General features: G+C 55.7%; 1 long non-coding RNA gene across 3 annotated transcripts; it reads left to right on the forward strand.

The window, feature by feature from the left end:
- The first annotated feature begins 710 nt into the window (after positions 1-710).
- On the forward strand, positions 711-8,050 carry LOC138170783 (uncharacterized). Of its 3 annotated transcripts, XR_011170745.1 has the most exons (3): positions 6,170-6,714; positions 7,236-7,437; positions 7,919-8,050. It is a non-coding gene; the product is annotated as an uncharacterized lncRNA (long non-coding RNA). The 3 variants fall into 3 exon arrangements; XR_011170747.1 differs by lacking the exons at positions 6,170-6,714; positions 7,236-7,437 and adding an exon at positions 711-979 and having other exon boundaries at positions 7,473-8,050; XR_011170746.1 differs by lacking the exon at positions 7,236-7,437 and having other exon boundaries at positions 7,473-8,050.
- The last annotated feature ends 472 nt before the right edge of the window (positions 8,051-8,522 follow it).

Raw genomic sequence — 8,522 nt, forward strand, 5'->3', positions numbered from 1 at the left:
CATCACAGAAAGCATCAGTGTTGAAAAGACCGACTTTGGCTAATATCCTGGCTCTCCCCCTTATTAGCTGGGGACCGCTGGGCCAGGCACCTCACTTCTCAGCCTCAGTCTCCTCTGTAAGGGCTGGATGGTTGCCTTCCAGATATCTCTGAAACTACAGTCCTATGTTCTTACCATCTGGTCTGACCCACACCAGAAAGGGGGCACCCTCCAGTGTGGAAGATGCCACCCTCTCTTGGCTAAGGCAGCCCATTCTGCCTGGGTCAGTCTTTCCTAACATCCAGCCCAAGTGGAAGTCTTCAGGACATCCCCCTTTGGAAGTTCCCCCTTTCTTCTCACTGGAGCCAGAAGATCAAACCCATTAGAGGATGGGTGGAATTGGCCTAAGGGCATCTTCAGACCAGATCACTGGAAGGACTTCGCAGCCGCTGCTTGGGGGCCCTGCCCCAGACTTCCTCTGTGGTGGCAGGAGACATCTCCGGGAAGCAGGAACTCCCTGCTGCCTTCTCCATTGATCTGTGGGCTGTATAACAATAATCAAAGGCTCATTATCCAGAGTAATGTCCGGTTGTCTTTGGCTTGCATCCATCCAGAAGTCTGGTACTGTAATGATAGCACAAGACATGCCTCATTGGCTGTCGCTCCATCCAAACCAAGGCCTGCTTTGGTCCCCCCGAAGGACCCAGCTTCCTCTGTCCCTCTCAGAGCGGGTCATGGTGAGGACGCCATCAGGGGCAGACAATCTTCTGGGCAAGACCGACCCCACCTGTTTCCTTCTCATTTTTACTCAGGCCACTGTGTGCCTTTGGAGCATTCTCATAAAGATTTTATAGTGATCAGCGAGGAAGAGGAAAACAGATGTGGGTCCCTGGGCCCCTGGAGTGTGGGGAGAGCAGAGGAAGAAGCCTCTGGCAAGTTGGCTGAGCCTCCGAGGGAGGACCCAGGGACAGGGTAGGAGATGGGCTGGCAGCACCTGCAGGTATGGCAGAAATGTCTGCACGGATGAGATGCCGCTCGATGAAATATCCAGCCAGGTGCCATTCCATGGGACAAGGGCTTATGGGGTACCCACTGTGCACCACTCATGATAGGGATGTGGGGGCAGCCACACAGCAGTCACTACCCTGGAGGACTCACCCTTTCCTGGGGAGAAAATGTGTCCATAGATCAGTAGATAAGAAGTGATCATTGGGAGAGATGAGGTGTGGCTGTCTGGAGCAGAAGAGAAGGGGAGGGAGGGGAGGGAGGGAGGAAAAAGAAGGGGAGGAGAGAAGGAGAGGGGAAGGGAGGGGAGAGAGAAGAGGAGAGAGGAGGGGGAAGGGGAGAGAAGTGGGGGGGGAAGGGGGGGGGGGGGAGAAGAGGGAGGGGGAGGGGGAGGGGGGGGGAGGGCAGGGAGAGGGACTTCTCCAGCTGGTCTGCCCTCTGCCCTTTCTCTGGCGGGCAGCCCTCCTCTGCTCAGTGCCTGGCCTAGCCTCCTCACAAGGTCTGTGAAGCACCTTAGACACATTCTGTCTCTGGTATAGGAGGGAGGTGTGATCATCACCCTTGGTTTATAGATGAGAGATTAGGTGGCCTGCCCAGGGACGTCCAAGGCCCCCAGCCACCCCACCGGCCACCTCACAGCTTCTGGGTTGTTGTGGTCAAAACATTAACCTGCCCATGGCCAAGCTGGAGCCCCCCTTGGGACTGAGCCAGATGGGCCCTTGGATGCCGAAGCTGGGGCCCGTCCTCAGCTACCCTTGTAGGCTTTCTAGCGTGACAGGGGCTGCCGAGGTCCCCCAGGGCCCAGGGAGACAACGGTCAATAGAGCCTCTGGGATGGGCACCATCTGGGGTGGGCATCATCTGGGTGGGCACCATCTAGGATGGGCACCATCGGGGTGGGAGCCATCTGGAATGGGCACTGTCTGGGTGGGCACCATCTGGGGTGGGCACTGTCTGGGTGGGCACCATCTGGGTGGGCACCACCTGGAGTGGGCACCATCTGGGGTGGGCACTCTTTGGGATGGGCACCGTCTGGGGTAGAAACCGGCGCCCCAGCTCAGCTGCCCAGCCTCTGATGTCTCTTCCTGGAGTTTCTCTTTTCTCTCCACCCCCATCCATAATCTCCATCCCCAGGGAACCAGGCTGGGAGCAGGCCACGATCCTCCTCCTCAGGGCAGGCCTGGGGCTGCCTAGCTCCCCTCCCCATCTAGCCCCCTCAATAGACCCTTTTTTCCATGACAATAAGGCCACTGGTCTGTGACCCCAGGCTGATCCCCTGGATGCCTCCACCATCAAAAAAGGCTTCCTAGCTTGGTTACTCCCTCTGGAATGTCTTCAGCCCCCCTTCCTCCCGCCCCTTTCTCCCCACATCAGGCTGCTAACCCTCTTGCCTACGAGGATGCCCAAGCTCCAGGCTGAGTGCAGGACAGTCCAGGAACATCTGGGCCCAGGGAGTCAGTGAGGGCCACTGGGCAGACCGAGGAAATCAGGGCAGTCCCGATCAGCCGAGATGGCCCGGCAGAAGTTGGTCACAGTTATCTGAGCTGACTCACAGAAGGGGCAGGGTCCAGGGGTGGCTGAAAACCAGGAATGAGAATCTGATAATCATCCCGGCTAATGGAGAGGAGCCCTGGGAATGGGGGGCAAGTGCATCCTTGGGGGGCCAGAGCAAAAAAGCGGCTTGTCCTGACCCTGCCTCCGTTCCCTGAGGAACCCTGGGCGTGTCCCATTCTCTATCTAGACTGCCTCAGTTACCTCCTCTGGAAATGAGGCTGTGGACCTGAATGACCTCTGCTGCCTTCCAGGCTGAAATCTAAGACCCAAGGGTGACTCAGTGGAAACATTACTGGCTCTGACCTTTCCTAGCTGTGTGACCTTGGGCCAGTCACACTTCCTCCTCTCTGGAATGTGGGGGGGGGTTGAATTTCAAGGCCTCTCAGGTCCCTTTCAACAAGAGCTGAACTCTGTGTTCTACAATCCAGCCCACGGGCAGCTGGCCCCGTGTCTCCATAGCCTGTCATTCAGGACCAGCTAGCCCAGCTCAGGCCTGTTTGTGTGAGCAGTTTCCCATCTGCTGCCTGCTAGGAAGGAGGCAGAGAACAGCAGAATCTTTAGCCTAGAAAAACAAAGCAAGAAAACAAACTATTTAGCAGATCTGCTTCGAGACAACTTTTATTCAGTCAGCACTTTGTTCAAAAAGAAAAAAGAAGGCAGCTCCCTGAGGAGGTGACTTTCTCTTAAGTAAAAAAACAAAGTTTGGCTGTCTGCTCACCCTTCCTGTCCTGCCGATGGAGGCCGAGAGAAAGCCCGGTGCTGCCGTCACCAGCTGGACGGCCTGGGCATAGGGGCAGCAAAGGTGCCTCGGACCCTCAGAGCTGGTCAGGGCTGGAGCACCCTCTGCCCCACATCCTTGCGGTCTCCCGTCGGGCTCCAGAAAGCCCCAGAAGCTCACCTCTCTCCCTTCTCGGCACAGAAGGTGGACTTCCTGCCACCTGCCTCTGCCCTTTCAGACCAGCTCAGTCCTCCCTCCGTGTTTCAGCCGCTAACATGGCCCCTTTCAGTCAGCCTATGGGACAGCCTTGCTTGGGTCAATGACTGACAGAAACCTCTCAGTCAATGCGGCTTCACTGATGCATCGAGGGCCTTCTCGGGATGACACCTGCCTCCCCAGTTCTACAGTGCTAGGTGAGGCACAGACGGACCCAAAGCCCAGAGAGGCCAGGTGACCAGCTTGTGGTCACACAACCTTTCCTGACTCCAAGGCCAGCCCTGGACCTCTCTCTCCACTGCACTGAGATGCCGGCTGAGATGAAGAATGAATGGAGGGAAGTGATGTGAAATCAGCCTGGAAAAGTGGGTGGGAGCCAGGTGGAAGAGGGCCTTGAATGCCGGGCAACTTTACTTTCTGACATCCTGATACAGGTGTTTGATACAGACCTAAACGAAAACTTTTGGGATAAATATCTCTACATAAAAATATAATTTATAAATAAATATCTCTTCTAGATGGTCAAGGTCTTCCTCCAGTCAGTCACAGTCAGCTGGCATTCATTAGGCACTTACTATGTTCCAGGCACTATGCTAAACTCTGAGGGTACAAAGAAAACAAAAGTCAGTCTCTGCTCTCAAGGCAGGGCCGCTGGGGGGAGCCACAGTGTGCAGACTGCTGGACCTGGAAGCAGGATCCTCTTCCTGAGTTCAAATCTGGCCTAGCTGTGTGACCTTGGGCAAGTCACTTAACCCTGTTTGCCTCAGTTTCCTCACCTTAAAAAGAAAAAGGCAAAATACTCCAGTTTCTGCCAAGAAAACCCCAAATGGGATCGTGGTGATTCCTAGATGACCAGAGAAGAACCCCTAAAACTGAACAAGAAAAACCTCAAGGAGCTTACAATCTAATTGCCAACAATTATAGGCAAACAAGACAGGACAAGGCAAACTGTAGGTGATCAAAGGCATCGGTGCTGTGGAGGACTCTCTGAAGTTGCTGGGCGGGTGACGGGGAGAGGAAGTGGCCTCACCCGGAGCTCTCTGCACCAGGCCAGGGTGGCCTCAGACCCCAGGCTCTTTTAGGTTGCCCATCCCACTGCAGCTTTGGGTGGGTCCGCCTGCCCCGAGTCTCTCCCCCTCTGGTCTATCCGTCCATCTGTCCGTGGGTCCACTGTCCACAGTACGAGCCTGACCTTGACCCTTCCCCCCCGACTCTCTAGCTCCTCCCGGATGAAAGAGGACCTCTGGGTTTGGTGTTCAAAGGCCTTCCTCCCCTCCGTGTCCTCAGTGGTCCAGTGACCTGGCCCTTCTGGATAGGAGTCACCCCTGACATTCTCTGCGTGGGGGGTGGCTCCCAGTGAGCCTCCTGGAGGAGAGGATGCAGGCCATCAAGATGGGCCAGGATGGATGAACTGGGGTCAGCACTGTAGGAGCACAGGGGTATTTGGGGAAGCCAGGAGCCTGGGCCCCTTCAAAGGCAACCAGTGACATCAGAGGCAAGAGGATCTGACCTCAGACACTTTCTGGTGGTATGACCTTAGGCTCGTCACTTAACTGCTGCTTGCCTCAGTTTCCCTATTTGTAAAACAGGGATAATAAGAGCGCCTTCTTTCCAGGGTTGCTGTAGGAGCAAACAGGACGATATTATAACCCTGAAAAGTTAGTTATTGAGGAGAAACGGCACGGAGCCGCGCCAGATGCTCGCAGGGTTAAATCAGATTGCCTGGCACTTGGCAGGTGCTCACAAGACTCCTGACAGGAGGGGACGCAGGACTCACCATCACCCCCATTTTCCAGGCTGGAACACTGAGGTGCCAAGAGGGGAAGACGTTTGGCCTGTGCCTCCCAGACTGCAGCGGTGTTGGTGACGGACCTCCCGCATCGGATTGGGACCGAACAGGACAAAGCCCAGGGTGACTGGCCGCGTTCTCCCTTCTCTCCTCTCAGGAAAATGCCTGAGGGGGCACGGGGGAGAGGAGGCAGGCTTCCTCTGGTGTGTGGGGGCCGGGGAGCCCCACGCTGGAAGGCCCGAGTTATTCTCTTCCAAGGAACCAGGCCAGTGGCTCTTCTCCAGCCTTGGATGTTGCCTTGGTGAGACCACAGACAGAGGACACCCCCTCAAGCCATCAGTGCACATTTTGGCCAGTCAATAGTCAATCAACAAACATGTATTAAGAAGCTAGTAAGTGCCAGGTACTGGCTAAGATACAAAGAAAGATGAACCTCTTCTCACCTTTGGGTTGGGCTCCAGGAAGTCCTCTCCCCCCTCCCCCCCGCCTCCTCCTCCTCTTCCTCCATAGAGGTTTAAAGCAAGGCTCCCTTGATTCCCACCCCTGCCTTGGTCGCTAGGGGAAGGCGAGCTGGGGTGTCCTGCTCTAACCCTCAGTTCTAGCTCAGCAGCCAATGAAGAGGGGCTTCATCCGCAGAGAGCCAGGCAAGGCGCAGAGGATGGGCTCCCCAGACAGCATCTTCATTCTGTCTGTGTCCTCGCCCTTGTACAGGCAGGAGGGCACTCCCTTCTCCTCCTCCTCCTGTAAGGAACAGGCCCTCCTCAAATGTACTTTGTTAGCCAGGAATGCCGGGGGGCTCTCCCCAGCGGAACATGAGGCCGGGGCTGTAGAACGGTGCCAGGCACAGAAGAGGTTCTTGGTTCAGGCCCAGGGACCCAGGGGACGGGCTCATGCCAGGCTGCCCACACACACTGACATTTCAGGTACCTGCAAGCACTGAGAGTTGGGGGAAGGTTATGGCCTCGGCAAGGGCCACACCCCAAATGACAGACCCTGCAAGTGTCCACAGTCATCCTCCAGGCTTCACGTGTTCTCAAGCTATGGACAGTCTTCTCAGTAAAGCCAATGAGACAGAGAACCAAAGGGGCATTGGACGCCCTGCCCGTGACAGCTGGAAGACTGCCAGCCTGGGGCAGGCTCCCCTTCAGCCCCCAGGTCCCAGGCAGGGGTGGAGCCTTCCCAAACCCTTGGTAAAGTAGGTGCCAAAAGCAACATGATTGATGGAGCCAAAATAAGAAGGGCAGAAGCTCTGAATGGATGGGGGCCAATGAATCACAGTGAGGGGAGAAGCGTGCCCCTCCTCAGGGCCGGGCTCAGGAATGCTGCCTGGTGAGTGATGGAAGACACAGATAGAGTCACAGCAGGCCCCTGACCCCCAGGGGTAGGAGAACATCTGTCCTGTGGCTGGGATGGCCTTCCTCTTCAGTCCTCACTGCCCTCCCTCCCATGTAAAGGTGCGTGGGTTTCCAAGGCTGGGCCTACCGTAGTAGCCCCTAAAAGTTAAGCCTCACATTCTCCTAGCTCAACAAGGAGAACCTCTTGGGTAAGAAGGAGGGGATCCCATTTGCCCTTTTGCTTCTCACTCCCTTGCATTGAAGGCTGCCCAGACTGAGAGCCAAGCAGGGAAGGTGGTGTCCGATCAAGGAAGCAGGTTCATCCCAGACATGCTGGGCCCAGAGCCTGGGGAAGTCGGGAGGCAGAGCTACTGCGCTGGCTCCTTAAACCAAGAAGGTCTCTGCAGTCTGGGACCTTGGGCCAGCAGAAATGGGGCAATGCTGGAGAGCAATGGTCAATGGGGAGCCCTCGATTTGGGTGCCCCCCTCTACAAGGATGGGGGAGGGGGGCAGTCCAGGGACTGTGGGCCCAAAGGGGAGCTGGGAACGAGGTGACATTCCCTTTGGCTGCAAGGAGAAGCAGGGTCCGGAGAGATTCAGGGAACAGATCATTGGGAACATCTCCTCTGCTCTGGCCGTAGAGCTCCCAGAGCAGTCACTGGCTTCAGTCCTGGCCACCCCATTTTGGGAAGGAAGCTGGAATGCATCCCGAGGAGAATGAGCAGGATGCCAAGGGGACTGGAGGAGATGCCATCAGAGGGCGGGCTGAAGGAACTAGGACTCTTTGGCCCAGAGAAGTCGCACAAGCTGACTCGAAGCATTTGAAAGGCCGTCCTGCAGGAGGTGTGCTTGTTAACTGGTTTCTCTTGGCTCTGCAGGGCAGTGCTGGCAGCTGTGGGTGGAAGATGCAAAGACGCACCTTGGCCAGAGGCCCAGGGATGCTTCTCACCATCAGCGCTGCCCAGCAGCCTCACGAGGTGGCGGCTTCCCCTCTGGGGGACCTTCTAGTGGGAGCCCGATGACCATTGATTGGGGATGCAAAGGAGACTGGTTCTTCCCCGCTCTGCCTCCTGGGACTCACCTTCATTGAAAATGTGCTTCTCCTTTGGCTAATTAACTTTGGCACATCTTTAGCAAGACTCACCTGTGTTCTGTATCTCCATGGGGGTCCCACAGCTTCTTTGGGAGCTCTTCCATACCTACTTAAAAGCTCAAGCCAGTGACCCCACAATTACCCATGCAGGCCACTGGGGGATGAGCAGGACTCCACATTCAAGTGCCCAAAGCTCTTCTCCAAAGGGTCCATTTTTTTTTTTAATTTTAGGAAGAGCAATCTTTCTACAGCATGCTGCACATTCCTCTACCTTCTTCGTTGGCAGCTCAAGGCCTTCACCACGAACATCAGTGTGTTCTGAGAAGCACAAGCACAGGTGCCTAATAAATGCTTACTGATTGATCAGCGAGTTTATTGGGTGGTAATGCAAAGATTTCCCAGAAATCCCAAGTGTCTTTGGTTCTTTGTTTCTCTCCCAAATGACCCCAGACTGCTTCCCTTTCGAGTTCTTGGCTCTGCTTTGGGTAATCAGTTAGTACTGCCAAAGAGTGCCCTCCCATTTATAGTGAGGGCTTCTAGTTGGGAAGAGCCAGTCCCATCCAATAACGTGTCACCCCTCTCTCCACAGCAGCGCTTGGGAGCCGTTGACAAATGCTCTGCTGAAATCCAATCCCAGTGCTGCAAGCACGCCCTGCACTACTGGGCTGGTTACCGAGGCCGGAAGAGGATGGGCAGGCTTCCCTGGAAGGCAGCCTCCTTCTCTGAATGTCCACAAACATCCCTTTAATGTGCCCTAATCCGAGCACTTCCCCAGTGATCAGAGTCGAGCTCACCAGCTCCTACTTTGCTTTCCTTGGATTCACCCTCTTCCAGA

This window comes from Petaurus breviceps, unplaced genomic scaffold (genome assembly GCF_028583685.1).
Source record: "Petaurus breviceps papuanus isolate PSGF00001 unplaced genomic scaffold, PetGlider_PUasm1.0 387, whole genome shotgun sequence".
In the NCBI taxonomy this organism is placed as follows: Eukaryota; Metazoa; Chordata; class Mammalia; order Diprotodontia; family Petauridae; genus Petaurus; species Petaurus breviceps.